A 6892-nucleotide genomic window follows, 5' to 3' on the forward strand; every position below is an offset into this window, starting at 1 on the left:
ACCAGTTTGCCTTCCCACGCACAGTGCGTGAGATTTCCCCTTTCTCCACATCCTCACAACCTTCGCTGTTTCCTGACTCGGCGATTTGAGCCCTCCTGACCGGTGTGCGCTGGTATCTCGTGCTGGTTTTCACTGGCACTTCCGGGATGATGAGTGATTTTGAGCATCTTTTCGTGCGTCCGCTGGCCACCTGTAGGTTTTCTGTGGAGAAGTGTCTGTTCGTGTCTTCTGCCCATTTTTAATAGGATTATTCCTCCTTTGGGGTGTTGAGTTTTATAAATTCTTCATCTGTTTTGATTAGTAGCTCTTGGGTTCATTGGATACATCATGTGCAGATGTCTTTTCCCATTCTGTAGGTTGCCTTCTAGTTGTGTGTGTGTGTGTGTGTGTGTTTGGCTTTGATCACGTCTTTATTCAAAATTAGGTATCCAAAATTATTTGACTTCTATGAGCAAACGTTCAGTTCTTAGGTGGCTTCTCTGCAGAGGGTTTCTCTTCTGCAGGCTTCGTGTCAGCGGCTGATTTCTTGGTAGCTGCAGCCTTCCTCCCCACCACAGGCTTCTTGCCTGGAACCACGTTCTCATCTGCTTTGGCTTCTAAGGCTGCCGCCGCCTTACCCGACCGGAGTTTGTGATTCTTGGCCCAGCGTATGGTCCCCGCGCAGGGGTTTAGCTTCAACCCGATCCTCAGGACCTGGCGATGACTCTTCTGGCGTGGTGCTCGGAGGGCTCTTTGGATCTCTGGACTTTTCAAGATTCTGCTAAGGTCTGTATTAAGCATCTCATGCACGGGAAGGTTGTAGTGACTCTCGAGGGAGGCAGCCTTCCGCCAAGCGCCATACAGATCGTCTAACCTGCGGAAAGCACTTTCGGTCCAAACGCAGAAATGTCCCATGTACCCACCAGGAGCAAGTTTCAAAATGTTCAGTTTGCTTACAGTAAGGAAAGTACCTCCAGGATGTTTCTGAAGGCCTCGATGACCCCGCTGTCCTCACAGTAGATGACGCAGGTCCCCGGCGCGACACGACGGCGCTTTCTCATTTTGCCCTTGCCGGCTCTCACTCGCCGGGAGGCGTAGACCTTCTTGATTTCATTCCAGGCTTTAAGCCTCCTTGGTCTGCTTGTAGCCTTCGACTTTATCTTCGGCCACCAAAGGAAGTTCAGGAACTTCCTCAATACGAAGACCTTTAGACATGACCAGCGCTGGTAAGGCTGAGGCAGCCAGGGCAGAGCAGATGGCATATCGCCTCTGTGTCGTGCGCACTCTGCGATGCCAACAGCGCCAGGTTTTGGTGAGTGCCAACATGCGGCCCCCACGACACCTGTTTCCAAAAGCACCCTGGCCAGAACGGTCAGTCCCACCGCCTCTAATTCTGGGCATTCGGGCCAGAGCTCTGCCAGTGCCCCAAGACTCAGCACTGGCGCGAGGACCTGCTGACTCACTGACAGCACAAGGCTGTCTGCTGTTTTTGTGCAAGCTGATGTGAACAGAGTTCACAATATCCGGTCGAATGGGAGCCTTGAACACAGCAGGCAGAGTAACACTTTTGCCAGATGATTCCCCCTTTTCGGGGCACACAGATATCAATGGGCGAGCTCACGCCATCGCGGGGAGAGGAGAGGGCTATGTTCTGGTTTTGGTGATGATTTCTTTTCCTGTCTAGAAGCTTTTTATTTTCATGGAATCCCACTAGTTCCTTTTTGGCTTTGTGCCCTCCCCTCAGGAGACATGCCTAGAAAGAAGTCGCTGCGGCCAGTAAGAGGAGGCGACTGCCTGTGTTCTCCCCTGGGGTTGTCACGGTTTCCTTCTCACATTTCGGGTTTTTCATCGACCGTGAATTTAATTCTGTACGTGCTGGAAGGAGGTGGGTCAGTTTCATTCTTTTGCATGTGGCTGTCCAGGTCCCCCCGAACCATTTGTCGAGGAGACTTCTCCCAGTGGAGAGTCACCCCTGCCTCGTCGGAGATCGGCGGTAGAGCGGGGGGCCCATCTCCGGGCTCTGTGCTCTGTGCCACCGGGCTCGGTGTTTCTGGGCCAGGACCATGCTGTCGTGATGGTGACAGCTTTGTAACCGAGCTTGAAGTCTGGAGTTCTGATGCCACCAGCTGTGTTTGGTTTTTTTTTCCCCAAGATTGCTTTACCTATTCAAGGTCTTTTGTAGTTCCCTGAAAATACTAGGATCGATGGTTCTGGCTCTGTGGGACATGCTGGTGTTTGGACAGGAATTGCAGGAAGGTGTAGACAGCCTTGGGCGGTAGTTCAACCATTCCTCATATTCTAGCTCAAGAGCACGGGAGGTCTCTCTCCTTGACTGAGTTGCCTTCGTGCCTTTCGTCGGTGTTTATGGTTTTCACGGTACAGGTCTTGCATTTGTTTGGTTTAACTTATTCTTGGATGTTTTATATAGTTTTTTGTGTGATTGAAAGTGGTTGTTGTTGTTTTAAGATTTTTAAAATTTATTATTTGACAGGCCAAGATCACAAGTAGGCACAGAGGCAGGCAGAGAGAGGCAGGGGGTGGGGGAAGCAGGCTCCCTGCCGAACAGATGTGACGTGAACCTCCCAGAGGTGATGTGAACCTCCCAGATGTGACGTGAACCGGCCACTGCTCTGAGGACAGGGAGAGACCAAGGTAAGGGACAGACACTGCACATCGGTGGGCGGCAGTTTGAGAAGCAGCGGAACTCCCGTCCGTGGCTTGTCCTGGGCAGCAGCGAGAGGAGAAGACCCCCCCCACCCGCCTGACCCCTCTTAGAGGTTTGTACTGGGCTCACGAGACTGTCCAGATGATCTCAACGCCACGTCACAGTCTCATGGCCACATCGTGGGAGCAGCCTCTGGGAACAGCAGGGGAAACCCACATTCTAAGAACAGGGCAGGGGTGTGGAGCCTCTGAGTCCAGGTCATGGCACATGGTGGTCACGGCCTCTCCTTGACCGTTCCGGCACCCACCCCTCGTGCCGGCTCTTACCGCCTCCCATGAACATCCATTCTGCCGTGTCCCGAGCCCGGAGGTGGCCCTGTGGCAGCTGTCCCGCTGTGCTGGAGGCAGAGGCCACAGCAACGACACAGGTACAGACAAGACAAAGCCCAGAACAAGACAATTGTTCCCCAGATGAGCAACAGCGTTCCCCACCAAAACGGCCATGATCCCAACCACTGATTTCTGAAGTCCCCGAGGCCGGGGTCGGACCGCTTAGGGCGCTCCCCGCGTCCACGTGAGACCCGAGAAACGTGACACAGCAGCAGGCATGTCGGGGACGAACACACCACGTTCTGCCTGGATCATGACACAGGTGCCTCCTTGCGAGGCGGCAGGTGTCCGAGGCCACCGTGGTCTGGGGGACAGGGGACAGCTGTTCTCAGTGAAGACACACGGGTGTTCAGTAGGACAGACTGTTGGGCCATCGCTCAAGGCTCACGGGGTGAGTCCAGTCAGGGCTGCGAGGTCTGCAAACCGATGGAGGGAACGGAGTCCGCAGCCAGACGACCGCGCTGTCACAGCCGAGCGTGTCCACCCGGCCTTCAGGAGAGGGACCTTGTCAGCTGCCGTTCCCACGGGACCGGTTCTCTCCCGGGGCCCAGGGGAGCCCCAGGGCACAGCGGCCCAACCACCCAGCTGGGAGCCACGACTAAAGGTTTGTGCCACAAAACCTGGATTCCCACGGGGGCCGCCCACTAAAGACCGGGGTGGTGAGACCAGTCCCTGCCAACCAGTGACTGTCCCTGCATGTGACAGGACGGCCAGAGTCCCCGTGGTGTCGGTCCCAGGTTGCTGGTATAACTGGGCTGGTTTTGTTCAGAGCGACCTTTCTGTTCCCAGCATAGGGGTGACTGGGTGTGCAAATGCCCTTAGCCCAGAGTAAGCCTCATAAACCCTTCCAATTCTGGGCATAGCCACCAGGACTCTGATGGAGTTCCTTCTAGAACCTTCCAGTGAGCGATTTGAGGGGCTACCTTTATGGCGTGTTTGGCAGAAACACAATACCCATGGCCGGTGTTAGGGACAGGCTGTTGGTCATATCAGATGAGCAGAGAGCTGTCCTGAATGCCTTCCCCTCCCCCTGGGGGGCGAGACCCTCCATCGCCAGCCTGAGCGGCTAGAGGGCAGCTGCCCACATACCCAGCAGTAGGACTGGTTTCCTCGCCGGGCACGGGATGGGGCCCCCGTGGGAAGGTACGACCTCCGGGTGCCCGTGCTGTGACTGGACACCACGGGACCGGCAGAGGCTCAGGCCAGGCGGACAGACAGGAGGAGGAGCTCTCATGGGGAGGTTGTCCCCTCCTACGGGAATGACCCTCGAGACGCGAACTCTAGACGGAGTGTGGCCGCATCTTTAGGAATCTGACCGCGCTGTGCACACCAACCATGTGGGCCCGGGAGGCAGCCCCGTCTGGCGTGAGGGGGACCGTGGTGGGAGATGCCGGGTCGGGACCCCCACCCGCTCCCTCTTTCCCCGGTGCGTGTTCCGTGCGGGTGTGGCGTGTTTCACGGGTCCGAGGGCCGCGGGACGGTGGGATCCCAGTGCAGAATGCGTAGTTTCCCGTCACCTGGGGCTGGGAAGTGACTCGTGTACCCCGGCGGGACTCCCCAGTGCCAATTCCGGTCCCTCGCTCCTGTCCCGGGTGTGCTGGGGCTCGCTGTCCTCAGCAGCAGAGCACGGTGACCCTCGGTGGGAGTCAGGGTGTCGACTGTGTCCTGCAACTTCCATGGGTTACAGACCCGGCAGCCTCAAAGGGGGTCCCGTCTGGCTTACTGCCCTGGGCTCCACAGCTGAGCGTTCAGACGCATCCGAGCCCGGACAGGACTGCGGTCACCCAGCCAGGGTGGTTGGACCTGCGCGTGACGGGGTCTGCTGCCTCGTGTCCGCTGTGCCTGTCTCCTGGCCCTGCTGCCATGGGTCTAGGCGAGCAGATGCTGGTCGCACCCACGTCCCCGCCCACCCTCACCCGGGATGGTCTTTGGGGTGCACACCCTGAGACAGTCTGAGAAGGGGGTCCCCATCCGTGGTCCTCAGCTGCCCTAGTGGTGGCTGCCTGGCTTGCACGGTGACAGGGAACGCTGTGTGAGGCCAGCCGCAGGGTCCACGCAAACCAAGGCACACTTAGAGCCCTGACCCCGAGGGAGGGGCCGGGAGCATCTGTGTGCCAATCCTGCCCTGGGTGGGAACCTCACGGAGGGGCCCGGATTCCGCTGCCCCCGGCTTGGGGCTTGTTGAGAACACACAGGATGTGGCGATACTGCCCCAGCCCGGTCACTGTGCTTGTCCCCAGGCCGCCTCCCGCTGTGGCTCTAGGCCACCCCATCCAGCCACCGAGGTGGCCTCTCTGTGCGTCCGATCTGCTGTCCCCCAGCCTTGTCTGCACTGGGGAGTCTGCGGCTCCCTCTGACGCTCCTCACTCACATGCTCGCTCTCTCTCTCATTCTGTGACTCAAATAAATACATAAAATCTTAAAAAAATAATTTACTTGAGAGAGTGAGAGAGAGCATGAGTGGAGGCAGGGGCGGAGGGAGAGGGACAAGCAGACTCCCCTCTGATCAGGGAGCCCGATGTGGGGCTCGATCCCAGCACCCCAGGATCAGGACCTGAGGCAACAGCAGATGCTTCCCTGACTGAGCCACGCTGTGCCCCTAATGTCACTACTTTAAAGCTGTTGTCTCAGACACTGTGAGTGGGCTCCGTGCTTCCCGGGGGAATCAGCGCGGCTGGGGACTGGCCCGCGTTCTCCAGGCCTGGGTGTCCCAGGTGCTCCGGAGCCGCTGAAAGGCTGTGCGCTGTGTGTGTGCGGGCTGGGAAGCCGGGCACCTCCGACAGGGCGTGTGTCTAGAGTCCAGGTGTCACGGTGGGCTTTTGGGGGTCGATGGCATCCATGAAATGTGAGCCCTCAGCGACACTGCGTGCGTGTTCCTCCCGGAGGCACAGCTGGCGGGATCTGCGGTCGTGCGGGGGTTCTCTTCGTCGGGCGACACCTAGGAGCCTTGGCTACGGGTTCAGGGGAGGAAAATGTTTTCTCTGTCTTTCAAGGTTCTTCTGGCTGGTTGAAGAGTTAACTTAACAGGATTCACACGAGAAAAAAATGAGTTTTATGGCATGTGCACGAGATCCAGTGATGAAATTGAGACACAAAGAATGACCAAGGCAGGCAGCTTTGGTACATTTAAAAACTTTGTTTTAAGATTTTATTTATTTGCCAGAGAGAGAGAGAGCACACACAGGGTTTGGGGTGTTGAGTTTTATAAGCTCCGTATGTATTTTGGATCCTGGCCCTCTACTGGCTCTGTCGTTTGCAAACATCTTCTCAGGTTGTCCTTCCATTTTGTCGACGGTTTCCTTCCTCGGCAGAAGCTTGTTACCTGGTGCGGTCCCGAGAGCTTAGCTTTCCATGTTTCCCTTGTTTGACGATCCGTCTCTGAGAAATAGTGCCCGGGTGGGTGTCCAAGAAATTACTGCCGTGTTTTCTCTGAGTTGGGCGGTGTCGGGCTCACCCTCGGACTCCAGTGGACTGAAGACCCATTTCGGCGGGCGGCGTGAGACAGCGTCGCACTTTCAGTCTTTCGCACGTGGCTGTGCCCGTCTCCCAGCGCCGTGTATCGAAGACACTGCCTTCGCCCCACTGCGTATGCTTGCCTCCCCTGTCGTAGATAAAGTGACATAAGGGCACGGGTGTATTTCTGGGGTTGTCTGTCCTGCTCCGCTGATCCGGGTCTGTTTCCGTGCCAGCCCCGTGCTGCGACGATCCCGACAGCTTTGTGGTGTGTGTCGAGATCTGAGACAGCGAAGCCTCCAGCTTCGTTCCTCCTTCTCAGGACCGCTTTGGCTCTGGGTGGGGGGTCTCCGTGGTTCCACACATGTTTTAGGATTATTACTTGTTCTAGTTCTGTGAAAAATAC

At 57.0% G+C, this 6892-nt stretch overlaps 1 pseudogene; it reads right to left on the minus strand.

The window, feature by feature from the left end:
* Positions 1–459: 459 nt before the first annotated feature.
* On the minus strand, positions 460–1605 carry LOC132023737 (large ribosomal subunit protein uL4-like; annotated as a pseudogene).
* Between the last annotated feature and the right edge of the window lie 5287 nt (positions 1606–6892).

Source organism: Mustela nigripes, chromosome 8 (assembly GCF_022355385.1).
Source record: "Mustela nigripes isolate SB6536 chromosome 8, MUSNIG.SB6536, whole genome shotgun sequence".
In the NCBI taxonomy this organism is placed as follows: Eukaryota; Metazoa; Chordata; class Mammalia; order Carnivora; family Mustelidae; genus Mustela; species Mustela nigripes.